The sequence below is a fragment of the Polistes fuscatus genome, unplaced genomic scaffold (genome assembly GCF_010416935.1).
Source record: "Polistes fuscatus isolate 324 unplaced genomic scaffold, CU_Pfus_HIC Scaffold12, whole genome shotgun sequence".
In the NCBI taxonomy this organism is placed as follows: Eukaryota; Metazoa; Arthropoda; class Insecta; order Hymenoptera; family Vespidae; genus Polistes; species Polistes fuscatus.
Window position 1 is genome coordinate 2193058 of NW_025113020.1, and position 21891 is coordinate 2214948.

A 21891-nucleotide genomic window follows, 5' to 3' on the forward strand; every position below is an offset into this window, starting at 1 on the left:
CACCGTCCAATCTCCCCACGAATGCCTATTTAAGTGTTTGGCTTGGAGGTGCTCGCATCCCACAATATCAACAGAATGGACAACGGAAGAATTATCAGAATTGCACGCGATAAGACACCGGTTGGCCGCAGAAGCACGGGGCGCCCATGAAAACGATGGTGCGACAATTTAACAGTGAAATAGGCAGAAAAACATCGTTACGAATCAGGCAATTTGCCTAAACCAAAGAATGAAGAAGAAGAAGAATATTATACTTATTACATGTATATAAATAAAAGACCTCATTGTTGTATATATTTAACGTAAAATAAAAATTTTATAATAAAATAAGAATAAATGTTAACAAATTCAACTAATATCTAAACGGTTAAACGTATGCTTAACAACTATCTATTTAAATCTTATCAATTCTAGATAGAAGTGGAAAGGGGAATTTATTTAGCGTCCTGCAATTATTTTGTGTAAAGATATTAATAATAATTTAACTAGCAATGAGAAGAATAAAATGTTCATAGAATATTGTAGGATTAGGGAATATTCGAGAAGTGTGTTTGTCGAAGTTTCTAGAAATATTAATAGACGAATTCTTTAGAAGTATCACCGAGTAAAATTTATTCGATATTTGTCATATATGTGGTGATATAAGTATAGGAGGGTGAGAGAATGTATCGTTTGACGAAAGAGAAAGAAACCGTTTCGTTAGATTAGAGTGTTGATTTTTTTTGTAAGGTAACACCGTCTGGATTTGTCGCTTTTATTTGGCTCCTTCCGACTATCTCGAACGTTCTCGATTTTAAAGTTTAAAAGATTTTTTAGTTTTAAAGATTTAAAAGAAGGAAGAGCATTTATTTGTGTTCGGGAATCATCGCGAAGTTTCTAGAATGGTAGAAAATGATAGGCGGAAATGCTAGGAAATAACGTGAGACGATGCAGGGGATGTTAGGCATATATAGGCAACGAAAAAAGCCGGTGAGGATAGTCCGATAAAGTTCATTGCTTATACGAAGAGTTTCGGGGGTAAAGAAAATGAGAAAAACGGAAGACAACAGGGGACAGCGAAGGGACACGAAAGACAACGATAGGCGAAGAAGAGCCGAGTAAGGCGTGACCTTCGCCTAATTATGACGGTTGTCTTCGAAATACGGCGTATAGGATTACACCTAATATCTCGTAGCGATAGATTGTTAATTTAGATTATAGATTCTAACCGTTCTATCTCTTATATTCTTGAATCGTATAAAAATTACTATTAAATGTTATTACCTTAATAAATAATAGTAAATAAACAAATTAAAAAATCCTATAATAATACAAATTTCAACGTAGAGCAGAATCAACAGTTACATTATCTTCATTTTACGATGTTAGGATTTTATATATTCAAAGAAATTTAGGATATTAATATATTGATATTCTCAAAATGTTTCGATAAATATTGTTTAATCTAACAATAATTTGATAAGTTTAAATAATGACCAGGTTCACTTTAATTTTCTCCCTAAAAAAAATCTAATTAGGTCCTTTCCTGTATTAATCATAATCAGGTCTTACGTGATGGTTGAATTCACTCTTTCCAGTCAGTCTTTCGAAAAAATATCTGACGAACTAAAATTACGATTTCCGATAATTTGGATAGCAGGATCTTTGTGGATAGAAAATGTTTCTTTACAGAGAAATGCAATATATTTCAATGATTAAAATACAAAAAAAAATACTAATACAATAAGACAAGAAATCTGTTTGTTTAATAAACGCTCATTGCTTCTTTAGATCTTTTTCTCTTATTTGTTTTATGGCTCTCCATTAGAAACACTATTGTCATTCAACTCTTTACATTTCTGGGACGATGTTTCTTTCTTTCTTGCGTTCAATATTCGCAAACTCTCTGTCCAACATATACTGAAGATATATCTCGCTCGTCCTCATACATATTACAAACATATAATAAATAAACTGTGTGCCTATCTAGTAAAAATGTAAATAAACAACAATACCCTTCTAAATAACAATTATTACTTTTTGTCAAAATTTTATTTTTACAATTGCTTAATGTCCAAAATAAATTCTTTTGTCTTAAATATAAATATATCTCCTTAATTGTGTAAGATTCAAAAATAAATCTGTCAACTTTTTTGATTATAAACAAGAATACTGTTTAAGGATAAAAACACAGCTTTTTTGCATACTTCAATTCTTTTTTAACCTTTGCTAATGTAACGTTTTAAGAACAGCATATATAATACTTCTTTGATTAGATAATTATTTTCGATAATTGTAAATTACAAAGAATTGCCCAGAATTACGATTAGCTTATCCATTTTATTTTGTCTATTGTAGTAGTATCTGTAGTTATTCATTTTTCATAAAACTTAATTCAATTGAGTATGCAATTGCAATTTCTACCATTGCATAGAATGATAGGTTAGGATACTTATCAATATAAGTTTTTACATTTCTGTCGTAGATTCCACTACGGAATTTGTCGCGTAATATTTTGTATGAGTGATCTTCATAAAAGCACTTAAAATATATTTTTTTTAAACCATGTGCATAACTTTTTATTGTCTCTTTTTCATATTGTTTACGAAGCACGAAAAGACTTCTATGTAATTTCGCTATAGCTGATAAATGTGGAATATTAAGAGAAAAGTTTAGTATACCTGGGAAATTAAAATCAAAGTTGTGTACAGGAGCGTGACGCACACATCGAAGAACTTCATAATGCATCATGTTACATAAGAATCGAAAATTTTCATCATCTGATAATTTGAGAGAATCTGCTATGTACTCAAACTTGTTTAACCATTCACAAAAATCTTCGACATATACTGGATGGTATGTTTTTAACCTTAAATGAGCTAACTGCATATGAGTAATTATTTTTTTAAATTTTATTAATTCAGTGGCGAATTCTACCATTTCGTCGAATGAAAAGCAACGAAATTTTTTTAAAATAGTTTTTATTTCATTGTCATATATCCCATTAAGAAATAGTTCGAGTAATATTTCTTCTAAACGATTTGTATTAGAGCACTTATCGGATAATTTTCGTAAACTATAACCATAATTTTTAATCGTTTCATGTTTATATTGTTTACGGCAAAGAAGACGCGCTTTTTGTATATCACTATCATTGGTAGGAGAGAAATACTGAAGGTACGAATTTATCATCTCCTCGTATGGAAGTTCAGAAAAGTTGATAGAAGGACAAATCATTTTTACTGCAGAATGTACATCATTGTCGACCATATTATTGAAAAGTTCAAACATTTTATCGTGTGGTACTTTGGTAATATTTGCTACATACTCAAATTTATGTAACCACTCATAAAAATTGCTTGTATTCTTTGAGTTGTAAATTTTAATCATTGAAAGAGCTGGATTTATATAACGAGCTATTTCAATCGCTTTTGCAAATACATGGGCTATTGAAGAGGAAGTCAATTTTTTTATATATTTTGTAAGAACTATGTCGTTGAATCTCAAAATGAATTTTTTAGCTATTTTAGTTTCTAGACGACATCTATAAATGCTTTTATCGTACATATCCCGTAGATCACAAGCATAGGTAGTTACAACTCTTTGTTCGTAATCGTTTCGATGCTTAAAAGAATTTCTCTGCGACAGAATTTCTGGAGATTGATTAAAGTAACAAATGTAACGATTTATTATCTCTTCGTAAGACAATTCGGTGAAGTCGATAGAAGGATATTTCTTTTTGACACGCTCGTGGATATCTTCATGCACCATTTCAATGAATAGTTCAGCCATTTTTTCATCTGGTACATTAGTTAAACTTGCTAGATATTCAAATTTATTTAACCACCACCAAAAAATCTTTTTTTCATTTTGTTCGTCATGATAAACCATTCTATAAGATTCATTTATATAATAAATAATTTCATCATCATCGTTAAAACTATCATCGCTGTTCATTGTTTTTTTAAAAAGAAAACGCTTTGTATTTTTTATTATACGAATATTGATAATATTATAAATATTCTTTTTTTGATATTTTTTTGCATTCACTATTAATTTTGATAATACACTCTCCACAAAATAATTTGAAGAACTTTTCTTTTAAGAACACGTATAAGTTTTATATTTGCTGTTACTTTTTTCTTTACATTTATATATAAGTAAAGGATTTTAGTGTTTTAATTTGTATTAAAGATTTTTTGTCGATAACCGTAAAGCTGACGTGTATAAACGTACGAAAATTATACTAATATCCGAACAGTTTAACGTATGTTTAACGATTAATCGATTTAAATTTTATTGATTTTATATAGAAGTGTAGAGGGGAATTTATAGGGTGTCCTACATTAGTCTTTGGTAGAAATAATAACATATCTACCGATTATCACAATAAACAGTTCTTTCTATATTATAAATTTAGGCTAGAACAGAGTAAACAACTACATTATCCTATTCTTCTGACGATGTCATGAATTTCTATATTAATTGAAACCTATAATATTGAAAAATATATATATTCTTACAATATTTTGATAGGTATAAAAAGATAACCAGATCTGCTTCAACTTTTTACATTTAAAAGTTCAAATTAAAGCCTTCTAAATAATAATTTATAATGAGTCCCTACATGAATGTGGAATTTATCAATTTTATTTTTTTTTTAAGTTATTTTTTTGAAGTTATTTTTGAGGTTATAGAGGTTATATTCGTTTTGGTACGGCAAAGAAATATAACTTCTTACGTGCGTACACTTTCCGCAGTCGTATTACAATCTCCTAAAATCTTAGCTTTCTGAAAGAACATTTTACGTAAAAATAATAGACATTCATTGGAACATCAAACTGATCAAAGCTGGAGTTCCGCGGGGAATTATCTTCGGACCAATTTTTTACACCCTGTATACGGCAGACATACCAATAAATGCTAACTGTACAGTCCTAACTTTTGCAGACAACACGGAAATGTTTACCGTAAACAATAATCCACAACAAGCAGTTCAATTGTTACAAAACCAAATCAATTCCCTGGAAGAATGGTTACATAATAGGAAGATAAAAGCAAACTCTACCAAATGTAAACACATTACGTTTACACTGAGGAAAAACAAAATACCAAAAATACAATTATATAATACAGAAATTACACAAGTATCAACGGTCAAGTATTTAGGACTACACCTAGATTCCAAACTAACATAGAGAAAGCATATAAATGCCAAAATTGAACAAATTCGTTTAAAAGGGAGACAAATGGCTTGGCTAACTGGCAAAAAATCGAAGCTTAGAATAGAGAACAAACTAATAATTTACAAAACAATTACAAAACCAATCTGGACATATGGATTATCGCTATGGGGCATAGCAGCGAAAAGCCACATTGCCAAGCTCGAGGCTCAATAATCCATAACCCTACGCACAATTGAGGATGCTCCATGGTACGTCCGTAATGAAGATATAAGGAAAGACTTAAATATTCCCACGATACAAGAAGAAATAACCAAGTCAACCTTAAGATACAGAAGAAGAATTGATACGCACATAAACTCGCTAGCCAATGAAAACTACAACCAACATATCCCTAGAAGGCTCAAAAGAATCCACCCAGGAGATCTAGTAAAAACTATAACTAAATGAAATAAACGACAATAGCGACGCTTTCTCATTGGAGGAAACGTCTACGTGCTATCACGTATTATAAACATTATAATGTTTTTTCAATAACTTTTATATATTTACAGATACAAGGAAGTAGTCCAAAATTGTTGACATTTATACTGCGATCTATAAAAAAGATTACATTCGATTTATTCATCGCATCTTTACAATTCTAGAATAATCTTTTTTTTGCGGGTTCTTTTTTTAAATCATTGCTACAATGAATAGCGAATAGGCTCTTTCTTTCTGAAAAATCGTAAATAAGACATCACTTTATACATCGTTGATAATGTTGCTTACGAATTCGTAATATTTTGTTTTAAATATTACATATATTTTTTTGTTGATCTTATGTTTCATTAGATCAAAATTTTATCCTCAGGAGTTATCACTGCGTAGGAGAGTTGAAATAATTATATAAAATAGATAACAATACTAAAATCAGAACGTTATAATCTGAAATTTTATTTATTAGATGCATTATTCCCTTTCTACATATGCGCGAAGTTTTGAAGGGCATACAAAGAACATTTAATAAAAACACTTTTATAGGGGATAACGTTCCAGTTTGAAAGTGAATTTCGAGGAAGACGGTACACAGAACATATACTCCACTTTTAGTCATATATATATAGAGTCATACATATATATGTTAGATTAGGTTCAGTGTAGAGGTGTGTAATTAACATATACCGAGGTTAATTTTACTTATAAAAAATTTAATATAGAATAAATGATAGAAAAAACGTTACAAAAATGCCTCATGTATTTTTTCATGGTTACTTTTATAACTACACTTATTATATATTTTCCATAAATTATCAGCATAAATAGTTATCGTTTCTTCTTCACATTGTTTTCGACAGATAAAACGTATCCGGTGTGAAACGGTTTCAATGTAAGAATAAAACAAAATGAAGATAATGGTTTTATTATCTCTTCGTACAAAAGTTCCAGAGAAGTTGACAGTAAAGTTATTCTACTTGATAAGTTTATTGACGTAAATTATTTAGCATTTTATAGAAAAAAAATTCAATCATTTTATCTTCTGGTACTTCGACAATATTTGCTACTTACTCAAATTTATTTAACCACACAAAAAATAGTTCCTTTTCTTGTAATTCATGAATCATCGTCTGAACTCGCTTTTGATATAACCATACATTTCATAATTTTCATTAAATGAATACTCATTACATAATATTTTCAAACGAGAAAAATCTTTTTATTATTTATTGCACGTAATTAAATAATTTTTTGGAAGTTTTTTGTTGAGACTTTTTTTTTCCTTTAACCTCTAATCTCATAATACTTTTTGTATTGTAATTTAAAAAAATTTGTGCTTATGTACAAGTTTTATGTTTTCTATTATATTTCTTACAATTATATGTGAGCGAAAGATCTATGTTTTGTACTGTATATTAATAATTATTTAAAAAAAAACTATGTAAAGATTACAAGAATAAATATAAAAATTATAAAATATTACTTTTGGATAGAAATGGAAAATTGAATTTATTCAGCGTTCTACGTTAACCCTTTGCACTCGAGGCCTTTTTCTCTTGCGCGAACCAGCAACTTGAGACGATTTCGGCCAAATTAAGTAGACATTTTACAGGTACTTTAAAAACATTTATAAACAAACAAGCGTATATAAATGTGGGATGCGAGCACCTCCAACCCAACTTTAAAGTTATCATTCGTGAGGAGATTGGACGGTGGGCCCCTGGATAGCTCAATGGTTAAGAGCAGTCGCCCGGAAAGCGGAAGATCCGGGTTCGAGTCCCGGTCCAGTCTGTCCAACGACCCAATTTTTTCACGAATCCTACATAAATAATAAAATATCATCAGTTTATTTATTTATATGTCGGAAAAAACAAACTTTGATAAATACTAAACTCTGTAATTAGTTTTGTTGCGATATTTAATGAAGCTTAAAATCAGCTGAGCGCCGTAACGGCGCCGCTCGAGTTGACACTTGAAATCGGCCGAGCGCCAGATCAGCGCCGCACGAGTGCTAAGGATTAATCTTTCGTAGAGATAATATTATATCTAATGATGATCGCAATAAAAAGTTCATGCAACATTATAAATTTAAACGGATAACAAAGTAAAGAGTTACATTATCCTCTTCTTCTGACGATGTTATGAATTTACATATTAATTTAAATTTATAATATTAACACGTATAAATATTCTCATAATCTTTCGATAGTAACCAGCTCTGTTTGAATTTTTTATATCTAAAAATAATAATTTAAGCCTCCTAAAACATAACTTATAATGACTAATTGATTCCTTCTATCTAGTTTGTTTTCCAAAGGGATACCTGACGAATGAAAATATGAATTCTGATTATGTTTTTATAGTTTCGGTAAATAAAGGAACCCCTTGTCACGGAAATACTATATATTTTAATAAATAAAATACAAAGATAATACTAATACAATAAGACAAGTACGCTTTTTGACTATTATTTTCGACCTCTACTTCTTTATACACCGTTTATGTTTCACTATAAGAAAGTCTTTCGTTATTCGATGATTTCATTATTGAGCCGGTTTCCCACTCCAGTTTGCATTCAATATCCTCACACTCTATGTCTCAAACATACTAACGATTTGTCTTACTCATACACATTACAGACATATAAATAAATTGTGTGCCTACTTAGTACAAAATTTAAATAAATAACAATATCCTTCTAAATAACAATTATAACTTTTTCTTAAAATTTCATTTTTACAAAAGTTCATTTTCTGGAACGCATTTTTATGTTTTAAATATAAATATATTTCCCTAATTGTTATAAGATCAAAAAATAAATCTTTAAACTCTTTTGATAACGCGCAAGAATACTGTTTAAGGATAAAAACATGACTTTTTTGCATACTTCAATTCTTTTTCCACCTTTACTAATGAAACGTTTATGGCTGAACATTTTTTTTTCTAAATAATTCATAGAATAATTTTACTAATGTGGAATATCCTGTGCTCGCAGAAGATCTTATATTAATGTGATATTTGATTGATTAGATAATTATTTTCGTTGATTGTAAAAGACAAAATATTAAACAGTATATCGGTACGATTATTCTGATTTATTTTTTTTACTGTTTAAGGTTTTATAGAAAATTGAAGCTTTTACATTCCCTTTAGAGGATTTATTTCCTTATCATAACCAATAGCCATTATTACAAATCCATCGAATGATAAGCCAGGCATTCCAGTTAAAAAACGTCTTACATTTTGATCGATAATTCCATCAATGAATCTTTCACATAATTCATCTTCGAAATTGCTTCTGTCATTGCACTTATTATATATTTTCTGTAAATTATTAACATAATCTGCTATCGTTTCTTTTTCATATTGATCTCGACAAATAAAGCGTTGCCTGTGTAAATCACTTTTATTGTAACTGTAAAAATAACTAAGGTAATGGTGTATTATCTCTTCGTATGAAAGTCCAGAAAAGTCAACAGTAGGCAAAGTTTGCTTGATACTTGTATGGATATCATTATGCACCATTTCATTGAAGAATCTGATCATTTTATCGTCTGGTACCCCGATTAAATCTGCCACATACTCAAATTTATTTATCCAAATGCAAAATTCTCCTTCCTTTAGTGGACAGTAAATTTTTATCTTTAAATAAGCTTCATTTAGATAATACGATATTAGATTAACTTTTGCAAATTCAGTTGATTTTACTACCATTTGATCGAATGATAAGCAAGAAAAATTACTTAAATGAGTTCTTATATCATCGTCACGGAGTCCTTTAATAAATCTTGCGCACAATATTCTATCTGGGTAAGTTGTATATCTGCACTTACTTAATATTTTCCGTAAACTATCAGCATATTTCTGTATTGACTCTCTTTCATATTGTTTTTGACGAACGAAACGGCCTCTGTGGAAATAAAATTCCTCGTTAACGATATATGAATCAAGATACTTCGTTAATATCTCGTCGTATGACAGTTCGGGGAAGTTAATAGATGGGTAAATATTCTCGATCTGCTTTTGAACATCTTCGTGCACCATTAGAAAGAAGAATTCTCCCATTTTATTATCTGGTACCTCTATCAATTTTGCCACATACTCAAATTCATTTATCCACTTATAAAAATAGCCTTCTGTCTCCACATCGTAAATACTCATCATCGGAGTAGCTTGATTTATAAAATAAGCTATTTCCTCAACTTCCAGTATTAAATCGGCGTTAAACATTGTTTTTAAAACGGAGAACACTTTTTATCAGTTATTGCTCGTAATTAGATAATCTTTTAAAAATTATGTCTTTTTCAGATTTTTCTTCCGATTTTACCACAAATCGCAATAAACTTTTCATAAAGTAATTCGGAAGATTTTTTTTTTAGGAACACGAATACATTTTATATTTTATATTAGATTTATTACATGTATATGTAAGGACAGTAGTTTTAGCTATATTGAATTTAGCGCGTAAATAGTTTATTGAATAAAACAGGTGGTGTTAGTGCTACAAAGAAAGCAGGAGTGAAAAGATACAGAGATTAAGAGATATATGTAAGAAAATTAATCAAGAAACAACGGTGTGGATATTAGCATTGAATGTTGTTTCTTTTTTACTACAGGTAGGATAAATAATTAGTCTAAGTTGCTACATTATTATTTTGTTCAAAATAAAATAAAATCTTCGTTATTACAGAGAAACAATTCTACCTATTATCTACCCATAACCTGCACAATAAATAAGACATTATAAAACAACATTCTCGTTGGTATTCACAACAGAAAGGAAAAAAGAAAATAAGAATAAAAGATGAAGCAGTTGCAATTTACTTTTACGATTAAAGGGACAGATGATCAGAAAAAGAATGTGCTCTGTATAACCTCAATCGGCACATCGAATGGCCACGTATATGCAATTCCGGATGAGTATCAACCAGTTACACAACACAAAGAAATTATGGCACAACCGATATTCAATAACATAAAAAATTCGTTAACGAGAAGGCACCAAATAAAGAAAGTATGGATCGATTTAACAGAAGAATTAGCGAACGTTTACTTAGACGAAGGAGGGAATCAACACATAAAGGGATTGTTCCTAGAAGATATACTGGAGAAACCGGAGGATAGGTCACAAACTTCAGAACAACCACTGATGAAAATGTTAGCAAAGTTGCTCGAAAAGAGTCAAATACAGTCGGAAAGTACAGGAAAAAGAGCAGAACAATTCATGATGGGGAGATTTGATGGAAGGAATTTAGACGCAGATCAATGGATCACGAGTTTCGAAAAAGAGTGTGAACGATTTGACATCTCTGAGGACTATAAAAAAATTGAAATCTTGAAATCATTCATGGATAAGAGCGCCGCAGATTGGTACAGTTGTACATTGTTAAAACTTACGATTGAAGCAAGCTGGGAAGAGTGGAAAAGAATCTTCTGCAGAACATTCGTCAGCAAAGGTTGGTCTAGGATAAGATATGCTCTGTCGTTTAGATATCAAACAGGTCCTTTGCTTGATTATGCGATAAAGAAAGAGAAACTTTTATTAGAAGCAGGAAGATCGATGGGCGATGGAACGTTAATTGATTTAATTGAAACTGGCCTGCCAAATTTTGTAGCTGATAGGATTGATAGAGAAAAATTAAGAAAGACAGAAGGTTTATATAATGAAATAACGAAATTAGAATATCTAGTTCTCAAGAGCAACCCTGGTATAAAAAGGAATAAGAACTACGATAACAAAGAAAAGACAGAAAGAACACCATGCGAAACTTGTAAAAAGAAAGGCAAAGGCGTACGCTTCCACCCTGCAGCCGAATGCTGGTTTAAAGATAAGAAATACGAAACGAAACATACCAATAATTCAATATTAGAAGTAGAACTAAGTGATGAAGATCCAAAAAACTATTAACTCCACCATTAATCGAACTTAAAATAACACTGAACAACACGTTCTATGTAACCGCTATTTATGATTCAGGCTCAAACATCTCACTAATAAATGCAAGACTAGTACACTTGAAACATAGGATAACTAATTTGAGACAAAAAGTTAATTTAAGAACGATTAATGGTGTGTATAAATTAGAAGAATTAATAAGAAGCAAAGCAAAGATATTGAATATAGAAGAAGATATAGACGTATTCATAATTAATAATGAAAATTTCAAATATGACTTTCTAATAGGATTAGATTGCATAAAAAAATTTAAACTAACACAGAATGAAAAATTAGAGATAGAACAAGAAAAATCCCATTTAATGGAGAAACAAGAATACCAAATGAACTTCAATGAACATGTAGATTTAGACAGTTTCCAAGTCTTAACAAATCACTTAAATCATTATGAAGAAAAAATAATAGAAAATCTTATAGACAAATATAAAAATATATTTGCTAGAGATAAATATGATATAGGCGTAGTAAAAGACTATGAAGCCAGAATATATCTCATATTAGATAAATACTGTAGCAAGAGGCCTTACCGATGCACAATTGAAGACAAAAAAGAAATAGAAGAACAGATCTCAGAATTACTTAAAAGAAATCTAATAGAAGAATTATATAGTCCTTTTGCTGCTCCAGTTACATTGGCATACAAAAGAGATGAGAATAAAAAATCAAGACTATGCATAGATTTTAGAGACTTGAATAAAATAGTAGTTCCCCAATCACAACCATTCCCATTAATTGAAGATTTAGTAGTAAAAACAAGGGACTGCAAATATTTTTCAAAATTAGACATAAACTCAGCATTTTGGTCTATTCCTCTTCGAATTGAAGATAGAAGAAAAACAGGATTTGTTACCCAAGAAGGTCAATTTCAATGGACGTGCCTTCCGTTCGGACTGAAGACGTCGCCAGCCATTTTTCAGAGAATATTAAGCAACATAATAAGAAAACAGGCTGTCAGACTTCACGGTAAACTACATCGATGACATACTGATTTTTTCAAAATCTTTTAAAGAACATGTAGAGGATCTGTCACAATTATTAGAAGCAATAATGGAAGAAGGGTTCAGATTAAAACTCTCTAAATACACATTTGCATTAGATTCCGTACAATACCTAGGTCACATCATAAAACATAACTCAATTTCGCCAATAAGAGATAATCTAATTTCAATAAAAAAGTTTCCAATCCTGAAAAATCAGAAGGATATCAGACAGTTCTTAGGGAAGATTAATTTCTACAACCAATACGTTCCGAAAATTTCACTAATTTTAGAACCCTTACATAACTTACTAAGAAAGGGACAAAAATTCATTTTTGTCAAAAGAATGCCAAGAAGCCTTTGAATATATGAAAGATTTCCTCTGCACTCAACCAACATTAGCCATTTTCGATCCCGGTCTACCGATACATATATACACGGATGCAAGTTTACAAGGTATAGGAGCTGTGTTAAAACAACCACAACTAAACGATGATCAAAAGATGGAAAAACCAGTGGCATATCTTTCAAAAAAACTCAATGAAGCACAAAAAAGAAAAAAGCTATGTACTTGGAATGCTTAGCAATAAAAGAATCAACGAAATATTGGCAACATTGGCTTATAGGTAGACACTTCAAAGTATTCTCAGATCACAAACCATTGGAAAAGATGAATATTAAAGCTAGAACAGATGAAGAATTAGGCGATCTCACCTACTATTTATCACAATATGATTTTGAAATAATATATCACCCAGGTAAAGATAACTTAGAAGCAGACTGCTTAAGCAGAAACCCAGTATTAGAGTGTCAGGAAGACGAAGATGATCAATTAAAAATTGTGAATTTATTAAAGATAGAAGATATTTATGAAGATCAAAAGAAAAATGATGATATAAAAACTAACAAAAATAAATTACGGTTAAAAGAGAATTTGTACTATAAAAAAGTAAGAAAGAAAGAGAAAATCGTACTATCAGAAGAATTCTGCAAGAGATTTATAAAAAACTGTTGAGTATGGTACCTTTATACTATAATGTATACACACATATATATATATATATATATATATATATATATGAGTGTGTGTCGAGAGCCTATGGTGGGGAGCTACAATTGTAGCCAGCATGCGTGTGTACGTTCAGTTGGTAGAGAGCAAGCGGCTAGTCGTAACACTTAGAATGTAAGAAATTAATCTAGGATTAGAATAAAGAGTTATTTTTAGAGTTTATTAACCCACAACTATTTTATTTAATCCACCTAACATCAACAAAAACACCCACGAATATTTCTGTCACATCGGCATAAAACAAATGCAAAGAAAGATATTACCATACTATACAGCAAATAATATTTCAGAGAATATAGAGCGAATATGCAAAAATTGTGAAATCTGTATAAAAAACAAGTCAAGGGGACAAGATTAGATTGGACTGATGACTAATCTTGGTCCAGCAAAAGAACCATTTGAAATAGTTTCCATAGACACAATAGGGGGATTCGGTGGTTCACGATCCACAAAAAAATATTTACATCTTCTAGTAGACCACTTTACAAGATTTGCTTATATATTGACATCAAAAACACAAAGCGCGAATGATTTCATTAAGTTGACGAAAAACGTGCTAAAAGAAAACAATATAAAGATGATTTTGACGGACCAATACCCGGGCATAAACTCAAATGAATTTAAGAATTACTTGGAAAAGCAAAAAATCACGTTAATTTTTACGGCAGTTAATGCTCCATTTTCCAATGGTTTAAACGAAAGAGTAAACCAAACCTTAGTAAATAAGATTAGATGTGCAATGAATGAAAAAAATAGAAGGACTGCATGGACAACTGTAGCACACAACTGCGTAAGGAGATATAACGAAACGGAACACATAGTCACTAGATTTAGTCCAAAATATTTATTACGAGGGGAAGAAACCTCAACATTACCAAAGGAGTTACAGAAAGAGAAGGATAATAATAGGCTAGACAATGATAGAACAATTGCCTTCAAAAATAGCACTAAATATATTGAATACAACAAGAGATTATATGATAAAAACAGAAAGGATTACGATTTTAATATCGGAGACTTAGTATGTGTTGAAAATAGTAATCGACTAAATCGAAAAAAACTAGATATATTGAGAATCGGTCCTTACAGGATTTTAAACAAAATATCAAAATCAATATACGAAATCGATATAGGACACAAAAGAACAGTACTAAACTTGTTTCATATTTCTAAACTTATTCCGACTCCTAATGATTCAATTGGAATAGGTGCTGCTGGCACCTGATTACGACTTTCTGTAATGTGTACCAAAAAAATAAAAATTTATGTACCGAAATTTTTTTTTTCTTTCGGTGGGGGAGATGTAAGGACAGTAGTTTTAGCTATATTGAATTTAGCGCGTAAATAGGTTAGGGAATAAAACAGGTGGCGTTAGTGCTACAAAGAAAGCAGGAGTGAAAAGATACAGAGATTAAGAGATGTATGTAAGAAAATTAATCAAGAAACAACGGTATGGATATTAGCATTGAATGTTGTTTCTTTGTTATTACAGGTAGGATAAATAATTAGTCTAAGTTGCTACATTATTATTTTGTTCAAAATAAAATAAAATCTTTGTTATTACAGAGAAACAATTCTACCTATTATCTACCCATAACCTGCACAATAAATAAGACATTATATATATATATATATAAATAAAAAATCTCAGTGTTGCAATTTATAAGAAAACTTTTTAAATAAAATACGAATAAACTTTAACAACTTCAACTAATATTTAAACGGTTAAACGTATGATTGATGATGAAGCGATCATAGCCTGCTATTAGCAAAATAAGAATGAAGTTTAAACCCCAAAGGAATCTCGCACGAGCAACTCAAGAATCGAAAATAAACATCGAGTCACTATGGAACTTACCAACCAAACAACTATACGAGAACAGGTTGAAAGAAAAAATCGAAAAAGACCCAATAAAAGAAGAAGATAACATAAACATAGCCTGGAAGAAACTAAGAACCAACATTTTAGAAGCTGCATACGAAGCCCTGGGAACACGAACTGTAAAAAACCGGGCTAGAATGATCAAGACTCCTTGGTTCCGCCCAGAGATTAAGGAAATATGCAAAAAAAAGAAAATGGCATACCTTAACTATAGGACATTACGAACACCTGAATCATACGAAATGTATAGACGAATCCGGAATCGAGCAGCGACATTAGTAAGGCAAACAAAACAACATCATTGGGAGATTTTTTCGAAGAGAATGGAGAGTGACTTCTATGGACTACAAAAACAAATCTGGCGATTTATTAGAAATCAAAGAAAGGAGGTCAACGAAATGATCGAAACAAATCAGATCACAAGAGAAACCTGGATTAGTTACTTAACAGAACTCTATAAATCAGAAGAACCTCAAGTGGAACTAAATACGCCAGAAATAGTAACTAAAAACGACATACAAATTGAGTCCAGTCATGTAGAAACAGCTATTCGAAAACTAAAGAATAGGAAGAGCTCAGGGCAAGATGGCATCCCAAACGAATTACTAAAATGTGGTGGCCAACGTCTCACACAACAGTTAACATTCCTAATCCAAAAAATACTATGCCAACACAAAATACCTGATGAATGGCGAACCAGCACAACTATAGTTATGTTTAAAAAAGGAGACAAAAAACTACCTACAAATTACAGGGGAATAAATCTTTTAAATACTTCATTGAAACTAACAACAAAAGTCATAACGAATAAAATTAACAGCTTAACGAATCTAGAAGACGAAATACAGGGATTCAGATCAGGTAGATCATGCACAGACGCGGTTTTCATCATAAGACAGATAACAGAAAAATCAATTGAATACAACAGACCAGCATATATGTGTTTCATTGATCTGGAAAAAGCATTTGACCGGGTGCAATTAAAGGATGTTATTCACCTCCTTTATAACCGACAAATTCCGAATAATCTTATTAAGACCATAGAGAACATCTATAGAAACAACAAGATCCAAGCAAGGATAAATGGTGCCTTGACTGAACCGATTGATGCAGGTCGTGGTATCCGACAAGGGGATTCCCTAAGTCCCCTGCTTTTTAACATCATCATGGACGATATAATAAGAAACGTAAGACTGCTAAAAGGATATAAAATGGGCAGCGAAGAAATAACCATCCTATGCTATGCTGATGACGCTGTATTAGTGGCCGAAAATGAGGATGATCTACAACGTTTACTACACCGATTTAACTGCATAGCCAAATCATTCAACATGAAAATATCGGCCCAGAAAACAAAATGCATGACAACATCAAAGACACCGTTAAGATGCAAACTGGAAATTGAAGGGAAGGTTATTATGCAGGAAATGAGATTTAAATACCTAGGAATAGAAATCTCAGGATATGGTGATGTCGAAGCAGAGGTAAGAGAACAGACAACGAAGGCATCCAGAATAGCGGGTTGTTTGAATGACACAATATGGCGAAACAAAAACATTGACATAGAGACCAAAGCAAGAATTTACAAGGCAATGGTAAGACCTATTATGTCATATACCGCAGAAACTCGACCAGACACGGCGAAAACGAATCAGTTACTAGAGACAACCGAAATGAGAGTTCTTCGCAGAATAGCTGGAAAAACACTACTGGATCGAGAGAGAAGTGAAGATATAAGAAGAACATGCAAAGTGGAAAACATTAACGAATGGATACTAAAAAGAAAAAAGAATGGAACGAACATATCAACAGAATGGACAACGAAAGAATTATCAGAATTGCACGCGATAAGACACCGGTTGGCCGCAGAAACACGGGGCGCCCACGAAAACGATGGTGCGACAATTTAACAGTGCAATAGGCAGAAAAACATCGTTACGAATAAGGCAATTTGCCTAAACCAAAGAATGAAGAAGAAGAAGAATATTATACTTATTACATGTATATATAAATAAAAGACCTCATTGTTGTATATATATTTAACGTAAAATAAAAACTTTATAATAAAATAAGAATAAATGTTAACAAATTCAACAAATATCTAAACGGTTAAACGTATGCTTAACAACTATCTATTTAAATCTTATCAATTCTAGATAGAAGTGGAAAGGGGAATTTATTTAGCGTCCTGCAATTATCTTGTGTAAAGATATTAATAATAATTTAACTAGCAATGAGAAGAATAAAATGTTCATAGAATATTGTAGGATTAGGGAATATTCGAGAAGTGTGTTTGTCGAAGTTTCTAGAAATATTAATAGACGAATTCTTTAGAAGTATCACCGAGTAAAATTTATTCGATATTTGTCATATATGTGGTGATATAAGTATAGGAGGGTGAGAGAATGTATCGTTTGACGAAAGAGAAAGAAACCGTTTCGTTAGATTAGAGTGTTGATTTTTTTTGTAAGGTAACACCGTCTGGATTTGTCGCTTTTATTTAGCTCCTTCCGACTATCTCGAACGTTCTCGATTTTAAAGTTTAAAAGATTTTTTAGTTTTAAAGATTTAAAAGAAGGAAGAGCATTTATTTGTGATCGCGAATCATCGCGAAGTTTCTAGAATGGTAGAAAATGATAGGCGGAAATGCTAGGAAATAACGTGAGACGATGCAGGGGATGTTAGGCATATATAGGCAACGAAAAAAGCCGGTGAGGATAGTCCGATAAAGTTCATTGCTTATACGAAGAGTTTTGAGGGTAAAGAAAATGAGAAAAACGGAAGACAACAGGGGACTGCGAAGGGACACGAAAGACAACGATAGGCGAAGAAGAGCCGAATAAGGCGTGACCTTCGCCTAATTATGACGGTTGTCTTCGAAATACGGCGTATAAGATTACACCTAATATCTCGTAGCGATAGATTGTTAATTTAGATTATAGATTCTAACCGTTCTATCTCTTATATTCTTAAATCGTTTAAAAATTACTATTAAATGTTATTACCTTAATAAATAATAGTAAATAAACATATTAAAAAATCCTATAATAATACAAATTTCAACGTAGAGCAGAATCAACAGTTACATTATCTTCATTTTACGATGTTAGGATTTTATATATTCAAAGAAATTTAGGATATTAATATATTGATATTCTCAAAATGTATCGATAAATATTTTTTAATCTAACAATAATTTGATAAGTTTAAATAATGACCAGGTTCACTTTAATTTTCTCCCTAAAAAAAATCTAATTAGGGCCTTTCCTGTATTAATCATCATCAGGTCTTACGTGATTGTTGAATTCACTCTTTCCAGTCAGTCTTTCGAAAAAATATCTGACGAACTAAAATTAGGATTTCCGATAATTTGGATAGCAGGATCTTTGTGGATAGAAAATGTTTCTTTACAGAGAAATGCAATATATTTCAATGATTAAAATACAAAAACAAATACTAATACAATAAGACAAGAAATCTGTTTGTTTAATAAACGCTCATTGCTTCTTTAGATCTTTTTCTCTTATTTGTTTTATGGCTCTCCATAAGAAACCTTATTGTTATTCAACTGTTTACATTTCTGGGCCGATTTTTCATTCTCGCTTGCGTTCAATATTCTCAATCTCTCTGTCGAGCACGTACTTAAGATATATCACACTCGTCCTCATACATATTACAAACATATAATAAATAAACTGTGTGCCTATCTAGTAAAAATGTAAATAAACAACAATACCCTTCTAAGTAACAATTATTACTTTTTGTCAAAATTTTATTTTTACAATAGCTTAATGTCCAAAATAAATTCTTCTGTCTTAAATCTAAATATATTTCCTTAATTGTGTGTAAGATTCAAAAATAAATTTGTGAACTTTTTCGATTGTATACAAGAATACTGTTTTGAATAAAAACACAGCTTTTTTGCATATTTCAATTCTTTTTTAACATTTGCTAATGTAACGTTTTAAGAACAACATATATGATATTTCTTTGATTAGATAATTATTTTCGATAATTGTAAATTACAAAGAATTGCCCAGAATTACGATTAGCTTATCCATTTTATTTTGTCTATTGTAGTAGTATCTGTAGTTATTCATTTTTCATAAAACTTAATTCAATTGAGTATGCAATTGCAAGTCCTACCATTGCATCGAATGATAGGTTAGGATATTTATCAATATAAGTTTTTACATTTTTGTCGTAGATTCCACTACGGAATTTGTCGCGTAATATTTTGTATGAGAGATCATCATAAAAGCACAAATTATATATTTTTTTTAAACCATGTGCATAACTTTTTATTGTCTCTTTTTCATATTGTTTACGCAGCACGAAAAGACTTCTATGTAAATTCGCTATAGCTGATGAATGTGGAATATTAAGAGAAAAGTTTAGTATACCTTGGAAATTAAATTCAAAGTTGTGTACAGGAGGGTGACGCTTACATAGAAGAACTTCAGAATGCACCATGTTACATAAGAATTCAAAATTTTCAAGGTCTGATAATTTGAGAGAATCTGCTATGCACTCAAACTTGTTTAACCATTCACAAAAATCTTCTCCATATACTGGATGGTATGTTTTTAACCTTAAATGAGCTAACTGCATACGAGTAATTATTTTTTTAAATTTTTTTAATTCAGTGGCGAATTCTACCATTTCGTCGAATGAAAAGCAACGAAATTTTTTTAAAATAGTTTTTATTTCATTGTCATATATCCCATTAAGAAATTGTTCGAGTAATATTTCTTCTAAACGATTTGTATTAGAGCACTTATCGGATAATTTTCGTAAACTATTACCATAATTTTTAATCGTTTCATGTTTATATTGTTTACGACAAAGAAGACGCGCTTTTTGTATATCAATATCATTGGTAGGAGAAAAATACTGAAGGTACGAATTTATCATCTCCTCGTATGGAAGTTCAGAAAAGTTGATAGAAGGACAAATCATTTTTACTGCAGAATGTACATCTTTGTCGACCATATTATTGAAAAGTTCAAACATTTTATCGTGTGGTACTTCGGTAATATTTGCTACATACTCAAATTTATGTAACCACTCATAAAAATTGCTTGTATTCTTTGAGTTGTAAATTTTAATCATTGAAAGAGCTGGATTTATATAACGAGCTGTTTCAATCGCTTCTGCAAATACTAAATAAAAGGAAGTCAACTTTTTTTTATATTTTGTAAGAACTATGTCGTTGAATCTCCAAATTAATTCTTTAGCTATTTTACTTTCTAGACGATATCTATAAGTGCTTATATCGTACATATCCCGTAGATTACAAGCATAGTTAATTACAACTATTTGTTCGTAACGTTTTCGAAGCTTAAAAGAATTTCTCTGCGACAGAATTTCTGGAGAATGATTAAAGTAACAAATGTAACGATTTATTATCTCTTCGTAAGACAATTCGGTGAAGTCGATAGAAGGATATTTCTTTTTGACACGCTCGTGGATATCTTCATGCACCATTTCAATGAATAGTTCAGCCATTTTTTCATCTGGTACATTAGTTACATTTGCTAGATATTCAAATTTATTTAACCACCACCAAAAAATCTTTTTTTCATTTTGTTCGTCATGATAAACCATTCTATAAGATTCATTTATATAATAAATAATTTCATCATCATCGTTAAAACTATCATCGCTGTTCATTGTTTTTTTAAAAAGAAAACGCTTTGTATTTTTTATTATACGTATATTGATAATATTATAAATATTCTTTTTTTGATATTTTTTTGCATTCACTATTAATTTTGATAATACACTCTCCACAAAATAATTTGAAGAACTTTCCTTTTAAGAACACGTATTCGTTTTATATTTGCTGTTACTTTTTTCTTTGCATTTATATATAAGTAAAGGATTTTAGTGTTTTAATTTATATTATAGATTTTTCTCGATAACCGTAAAGCTGATGTGTATGAACGTACGAAAATTATACTAATATCCGAACAGTTTAACGTATGTTTAACGATTAATCGATTTAAATTTTATTGATTTTATATAGAAGTGTAGAGGGGAATTTATAAGGTGTCCTACATTAGTCTTTGGTAGAGATAATAACATATCTACCGATTACCACAATAAACAGTTCTTTCTATATTATAAATTTAGGCTAGAAACAGAGTAAACAACTACATTATCCTATTCTTCTGACGATGTCATGATTTTCTATATTAATTAAAACCTATAATATTGAAAAATATAAATATTCTTACAATATTTTGATAGGTATAAAATGATAACCGGATCTGCTTCAACTTTTTACATTTAAAAGTTCAAATTAAAGCCTTCTAAAAAATAATTTATAATGAGTCCCTACATGAATGTGGAATTTATCAATTTTA

The 21891-nt window shown here is 30.6% G+C and overlaps 1 long non-coding RNA gene across 1 annotated transcript; it reads left to right on the forward strand.

The window, feature by feature from the left end:
* Nucleotides 1-14934: 14934 nt before the first annotated feature.
* LOC122513492 lies at nt 14935-15273 on the forward strand. The gene is made up of 2 exons (XR_006302765.1): nt 14935-15133; nt 15208-15273. It is a non-coding gene; the product is annotated as an uncharacterized LOC122513492 (long non-coding RNA).
* Nucleotides 15274-21891: the final 6618 nt, after the last annotated feature.